Below are 6,953 nucleotides of genomic sequence, written 5' to 3' on the forward strand. Positions count from 1 at the left end.
TTGTGACTACACCAAAATAAAAAGCTTTTGCACAGTGAAAGAAACCATGAACAAAACAAAAAGGCAATTTACTGAATGGAAAAGATACTTTCAAATGATATACCCAATAGGGGGTTAATATCCAAAACATATAAAGAACTTACACAACACTAAAAAAACAAAACCAAAAAGACCCCAATTCGATTAAAAAATGGGCAGAGGACATAAATACACATTTTTCCAAAGAAAATATACAGGTGACCAACACACACATGCAAAGATGCTCCACATTACTAATCATCAGGGAAATGCAAATCAAGACCGTAGTACGGTATCATCTTACATCTGTCAGAATGGCTAGGATCAAAAACATAAGAAATAAAAAGTTTTGGCAAGGATGTGGAGAAAAAGAAACCCTTACTCACCGTTGGTGAGAATGTGGATTGGTGCAACAACTGTGAGAAACAGTATGGAGGTCCCTCAAAAAATTAAAAGTAAAAATAGCATAAAATCGAGTAATTCCACTACTGAGCACTTACCCAAATAAAAACACAAATTTGAAAAGATATGTGCACCCCTGTGTTTGTTGCAGCATTATTTACAATAACCAAAATAACCTCAATGTCCACTGATAGATGAATGGATAAATAAGATGTGGTATTTGATACCACAAAAGAATGAGATCTTGCCATTTTCTACAACATGGATAGACCTGGGGGGTATTATACTAAGGGAAATTTTCAAACAGAGAAAGACAAAGACCGTATGATTGCACTTAAATGTACACTCAAAAAAAACCACATGAACAAAGAAACGAACAAACAAGGCAGAAACAGATGTATAAATACAGAGAACTGGTGTTGCCAGAGGATGGGGGTGGGGGATGGGCAAAATGGGTGAGGGGGAGTGGGAGGTACAGGCTTCAGGTTATGGAATAAATAAGTGATGGGGATCGAAGGCACAGCACAGAGAATATAGTTATGGTACAGTAACAGCATCGGACAGGGATAGATGGTAGCTCCACTGTGGTGAGCATAGCATAATGTATGGATTTGTCAAATCACTGTTGTACACCCAAAATTAATGTAACATTGTGTCGACTACACATGTATATATACACATATATACACACACACACTATATATAAAAGTTATTTTTTTTTTAATATTTTATTTGACAGAGAGCGACACAGCGAGAGAGGGAACACAAGCAGGGGGAGTGGGAGAGGGAGAAGCAGGCTCCCCGCCGAGCAGGGAGCCCGATGTGGGGCTCGATCCCAGGACCCTAGGATCATGACCTGAGCCGAAGGCAGTCGCTTAACGACTGAGCCACCCAGGGGCCCCAAAAAAGTTATTTTTATATTATGGATACAGTCCTTTATCAGAAGCAGGTTTTGCAAATCACAGTTTGTGCCTTGTCTTTTCATTTTCTTAATGGTAAATTTGGAAAAGCAAAAGTTTTAATTTTGATGAAATCTAATGCATTACTTTTAATTTTTGATTTTCATGGTTTTCATAACTTACCCAAGAAATCTTTGTCTAGGTTCACAAAAAATATGCCCGCTGTTGCCTTCTAGCAGTGTTTTTGCTGTCACTTTTAGTCTAAGTCAATGATCCACTTTTAGTTGTTTCGTACAGTATGAAAGAAGCTTTGAGTTTTGTTTCATTGCATGTAGATTTCAAAATGTTCCAGCACCATTTATTGAAAAGATTATCCTTTTCCTATGGATTCACCTTATTACCTTTTCAAAACAACCAGCAGACTGTGGATTTATTTCTGGTCTCCATTCTCCTGAAGTGGTCTACATGCTTGTACCACACCAACATGGCTACTGTACAGCTTTAAAGTCTTGATTTTACACAGTAAATCATCCTACTTCCTTCTTTTTTTTTCCAAGATGGCTTTGGCTATCCCAAGTCTTTCATTTTTATATAAATTTTAGAAAACCTTACTAATTTCCTCAAAAAAAAATCTGCTGGAATTTGAGTTGAGATTGCATTTGATTTGGATATCAATTCAGGGATGATTGACATCTTTTTTTTAAGGTTGTATTTATTTACTTGACAGAGAGAGAGAGAGCACAAGCAGGGGGCACAGCAGAGGGAGAGGGAGAAGCAGGCTCTCCACTGAGCGGGGAGCCCAACGTGGAGTTCGATCCCAGGACCCGGGGATCATGACCTAAGCCAAAGGCAGATGCTTAACGACTGAGCCACCCAGGAGTCCCCAGGGATCATTGACATCTTAATATTAACTCTTCTGAGCCAGAAATATAGCATATCTCTCCATTTATGAAGTCTTCTTTAATTTTTCAGTAATGTTTTGTAGTTTGTGTATAATTCTTACACATATTTTGTTAAATGTGTCCCTAAGTATTTTATGGTTTTTGCTATTATAATTTATATTATTTTTCAACTTCAAACAGTTTTTGCTAAAATGCAGAAATACAATTGATTTTTCAATATTGACTTTATATCCTGTGACCTTAATAAAAGTCAATTATTTCTAGGAGGGTTTTTTTTTTTTTGTAAATTCCATAGAATATCTAGACATCTCGTCATCTGATAATTAAAATAATTTTACTTCTCTTTTCCAATATACACGTCTTTTATTTCTTTCACCGACCTTATTACTCTGGATTTAGTTGCAGTAAAATGTTGAATAAGAGTGGTGAGAGAGAACATCTTTGCCTCATTCCTGACCTTAGCAGACAAGCATCAGTCTTTCACCATTAAATATAACATTAGCTGTTCTTCATCAGGTTGAGAAAGGTTTCTTTCACTCCTAGTTTGCTGAAACATTTTTTTTTTTCCATGAGTGCTTGTTGAAGACTGTCAAATGTTCTTTCTACCTCTGTTGAGGCTATCATATTCTTTTTCTTTTTTTTTTTTTTAAGTCAGTTAATATGGTGAAAAATCCGCTTAATTTTTTAATGTCAATCTAAACTTACATTCCTGGGATATACTCCATTTGGTCATTATGTTAGTCTCCTGGGGCTGCCCTAACAAACTACCACAGACTGAGGGGCTTCAACAATAGAAACTTACTATCTCACCTTTTGGAGTCTGGAAGTCCAAGATCGAGACACTAGCAGCGTTCGTCTCTAGTGAGACATATCTTCCTGGCTCACAGACATCCATGTTTTTGCTGAGTACTCACATGGCCTTTCCTCTGTGCACATGCAGACAGAAAGATCTCTGGCATCTCTCCCTCTTCTTTTTTTTTTTTTTTTAAAGATTTTATTTATTTATGTGAGAGAGAGAGAATGAGAAAGAGAGCACATGAGAGGGGGGAGGGTCTGAGGGAGAAGCAGACTCCCTGCCGAGCAGGGAGCCCGATGCGGGACTCGATCCCGGGACTCCAGGATCATGACCTGAGCCGAAGGCAGTCGCTTAACCAACTGAGCCACCCAGGCGCCCCTCTCCCTCTTCTTATAAGGACATCAGTCCTATGGCATTAGGGATACAGCTTTATGACTTCACTTACCCTTAGTTATCTCTTTAAAGGCCCTATCTTCAACTGCGGTTACGCTGGGGGTTAGGCCTTCAAAATATTAATTTTGGAGGGGACACAATTCAGTCCATAACAGTCATGATGTATTATTATCATATATTGCTGGATTTAGTTTGCTAACATTGTGTTAAGGACTTTTACACCTATATTCATTAGTAATATTGGTATGTAGCTTTCTTTTCTTGTCATGCCTTTATTTTGGTATCAAGGTGATGGTATCCTCAGAGACTGAATAGTGAAGTGTTTTCTTTCTCTTCTAGTTTTTAGAAGGGTATTTGTAAAACTGATGCTGTTTTTCCTAAAATGTTAAGTAGAATCACTAATGAATACATCTGGGACTGGAGTTTTCTTTGGGGGAAGGTTTTAAATTATGAATTTAATTTCTTTAGTAGATAGTGGCTATTTAGGTTATCTATTTTTTTCTTTATATAACAGCTTTATTGAGCTGTAATTCACATACCGTATTATTCACCCATTTGAAGTGTACAATTCAATGTAATTTTTAGATTCAAAAAGTTGCATGACTATCATCACAGTAAATCTTAGAACATTTCCATCACCTCAAACCCTATACACTTTAGCTATCACCCTCCCCCCCACCTGCCCTAAAGCAATCACCAATCTACATTCTGTCTCTCTAGAATTGCCTATTCTGGAGATTTCATATAAATGGAATCATATAATATGTGGTCTTTTATAACTGGCTTATTTCACTTAGCCTAATGTCTTCAAATTTCACCTATATTATAGCATGATGTATCAGTACTTCATCTCCTTTTATGGCTGAATAATATTCCATTGTATGGGTGGACCACATTTTATTATTCATCAGTTGACAGACATTTGGGTTATTCCCACATTTCAGTTATTATGAACAATGCTGCTATACATATATGTATACAGGTTTTCATTTCTCTCCCATAGATAATCTAGGGATGTAATTGCTAAATCACATGGTATATCTATTTTTGAGTGAGCTTTGGTAGGAATTTATTAATTCATTTAAATTGTCAACTTTATTGACCTGAAGTTGCTCATAATATTTCCTTATTGTTTTTTAAATATCTGAAGTAGTAATGCTCCCCTGTCATTCCCAAAGTTAGCAATTTTTGCCCTCTGTTTCTTGGTCAGTCTCGATAAATGTTACTTTTATTGATTCTTTTCAAATAACCAGCTTTCAATTTCATTAATTCTCCTTATTTGTGTCCATTTTCTATTTCTTTGATTTCTACCACTGTCTTTATTATTCTCCTTCCCACTTCTTACTTTGTGTTTAATTCACTCCTTTTTCAAGTTCTTAAGGTAACAGTTCAAAATATTTTTTAATTTTGTGATTTCTTCTTTAATCCTTGTTATTGAAAATTGTGTTAATTTCCAAATATTTGGCGATTTTCCTTATATCTTCCTATTGATTTCCAATTTAAATTCCAGAGAACATGATTTCAACTCTTTTCAATTGGCAATAATCGCACCTCGGAGAAACCTCATTGGCTACAACACTGCCCCTGTGCAAAGCTCAACTCTTTTCTATCGAAGAATTTTTATTGTCCATAATATGGTCTGTCTTGTTGAGTATGTCATATAGACCTGAACAGAATTCATATCCTACTGTTGTTGGGTGGAATGTTCTATAAATACTAACTAGGTCAATTATACTGAGAGGAAATGTTAAAATATCTAACTATAATTGTGAATTTGTCTATTCCTTCTTCTAATTTCTTCTGCTTTTGCCTCAGATATTGAAGTATGGTTGTTAGGTATATATATTTAGGATTATTATATCATCTTAACAAATTGACCCTATTATTAGTAAGTGTCTTTAAATCTCTGTTAATATTTCTTGGGCTGATATCAATTTATATTAATATTAATGATGTTAATCGTTAGGTTAATTATTGCATAGTAATTTGTTTCTATTCTTTTCTATTTAACCTATTTGGATCTTTTTATTTAAAGCTGATTTTTTGGAAAGGTTACCATTGGGTAATACGAACTGAGCAAAAACATCAGCCCATGAAAGCGTTGCTCCCAGAGAAGTATGAGAAACAACCACCAGCTAGATGGAAGGGCAACAGAGTCAGGATATCCCAAAGTCAGGTAAATGAGCCCTTCAAGAAGAGAGCATTCAGTACGAACACCAAGTAGGATAAACACTGGTTTATGGTCCACCATCAATTTGAAAGTTGTAATGACTTTCATCAAACTAATTTCAGGACAAGGGTGGGGGCAGAAGCCAAACTGTACAAAGAACAATTGGGAGAAGGGAAGGCAGGAGCGATGACTATTTTTAAATTGTGGAGGTAAGGAGAACAACAAGGAACACACAGAAGGAACAATGACCTAAGAAAAAAATTAAAGTTCTTGTTTTGCTTGTTTCAGGATGGGAGATAATCTAGTGCTTATGGACTGAGGAGAAATCATTTGAAAGAGAGAGGCTCAATAGTGACTATCTGCTAGGGATGGGGGAGGGTAGATGTGGCCTCCCGTGGTATGACAGAAGGGGACAGGAGTGAGTGTGTGTGTGTGTGTGTGTTTGTGAGAGAGAGACAGAGAGACAGAGAGAAAGAGGAGAAATATGTTGGAAAAGGAGAATAGGATCCCAGGAGGGAGGAGACTGGGTTGGATCATAGGTTGGAGGCAGACCTAGGGCAGCAGAACTTGCTTTGGACCAAAAGGACAGCTCTTCCTTAGCACAATCCGCACCATGGTGGATGAGAAAAGATGAGGAAAGTTGACTAAAGTGAGGACAAAATTCTTGCCTAATAGTTGTTTTAGAGAGAAAAACTGAGCCCAAGAGAAAAGAAGGGCGGTTGGCAAAGAATTTAAAGAGCATGGTGAATGTTTGGAAATGAGTGAGAAAAGAGCTGGTGGTATATTTATTTTAGAAGACCATTCCTTACATCCATGTTTGGTTTAGATACCTTCTTTTATGGTTCTAGGTGCTCTTTGAGATTACATCTGCCCAAGTGCTTCACATTGACCTCTAACTGTTCATTTTCTTGTCCCACACACAACTACAAGCTTCTCTGGGCAGAGATTACATTATGTAAACATAATGCCTAGAACTTAAAAAATATCCAAAAGAAATTTTACTCAGCCCTAAAAAAGAAGGAAATCTTGCCATTTACAACCACATGCATGGACCTAGAGAAATAAGTCAGTCAGAAAGACAAATACCATATAATTTTACTCATGTGGAATTTAAGAAACAAAACAAATTAGCAAAGGGGAAGGTGGGGAGGGGAGAGAGGGGGGAACAAGAAACAGACTCTTAACTATAGGGAATTGATGGTTTCCAGAGGGGAGGAGGGGGATGGGTGAAATAGGTGATGGACATTAAGGACTGTACTTATCATGGTGAGCACTGGGTGATGTATGGAATTGTTGAATCACTATATTGTACACCTGAAATTAATATGACACTGTATGTTAACTAGAATTAAAATTAATACTCAAGAAAATAA

The 6,953-nt window shown here is 36.7% G+C and overlaps 1 pseudogene; it reads right to left on the bottom strand.

Annotated features, from left to right (window-relative positions):
- Positions 1-4,831: 4,831 nt before the first annotated feature.
- Positions 4,832-5,006, bottom strand: LOC115940365 (U4 spliceosomal RNA; annotated as a pseudogene).
- Between the last annotated feature and the right edge of the window lie 1,947 nt (positions 5,007-6,953).

Source organism: Leptonychotes weddellii, chromosome 8 (genome assembly GCF_054177405.1).
Source record: "Leptonychotes weddellii isolate Sample4059 chromosome 8, ASM5417740v2, whole genome shotgun sequence".
NCBI classification, from domain to species: Eukaryota; Metazoa; Chordata; class Mammalia; order Carnivora; family Phocidae; genus Leptonychotes; species Leptonychotes weddellii.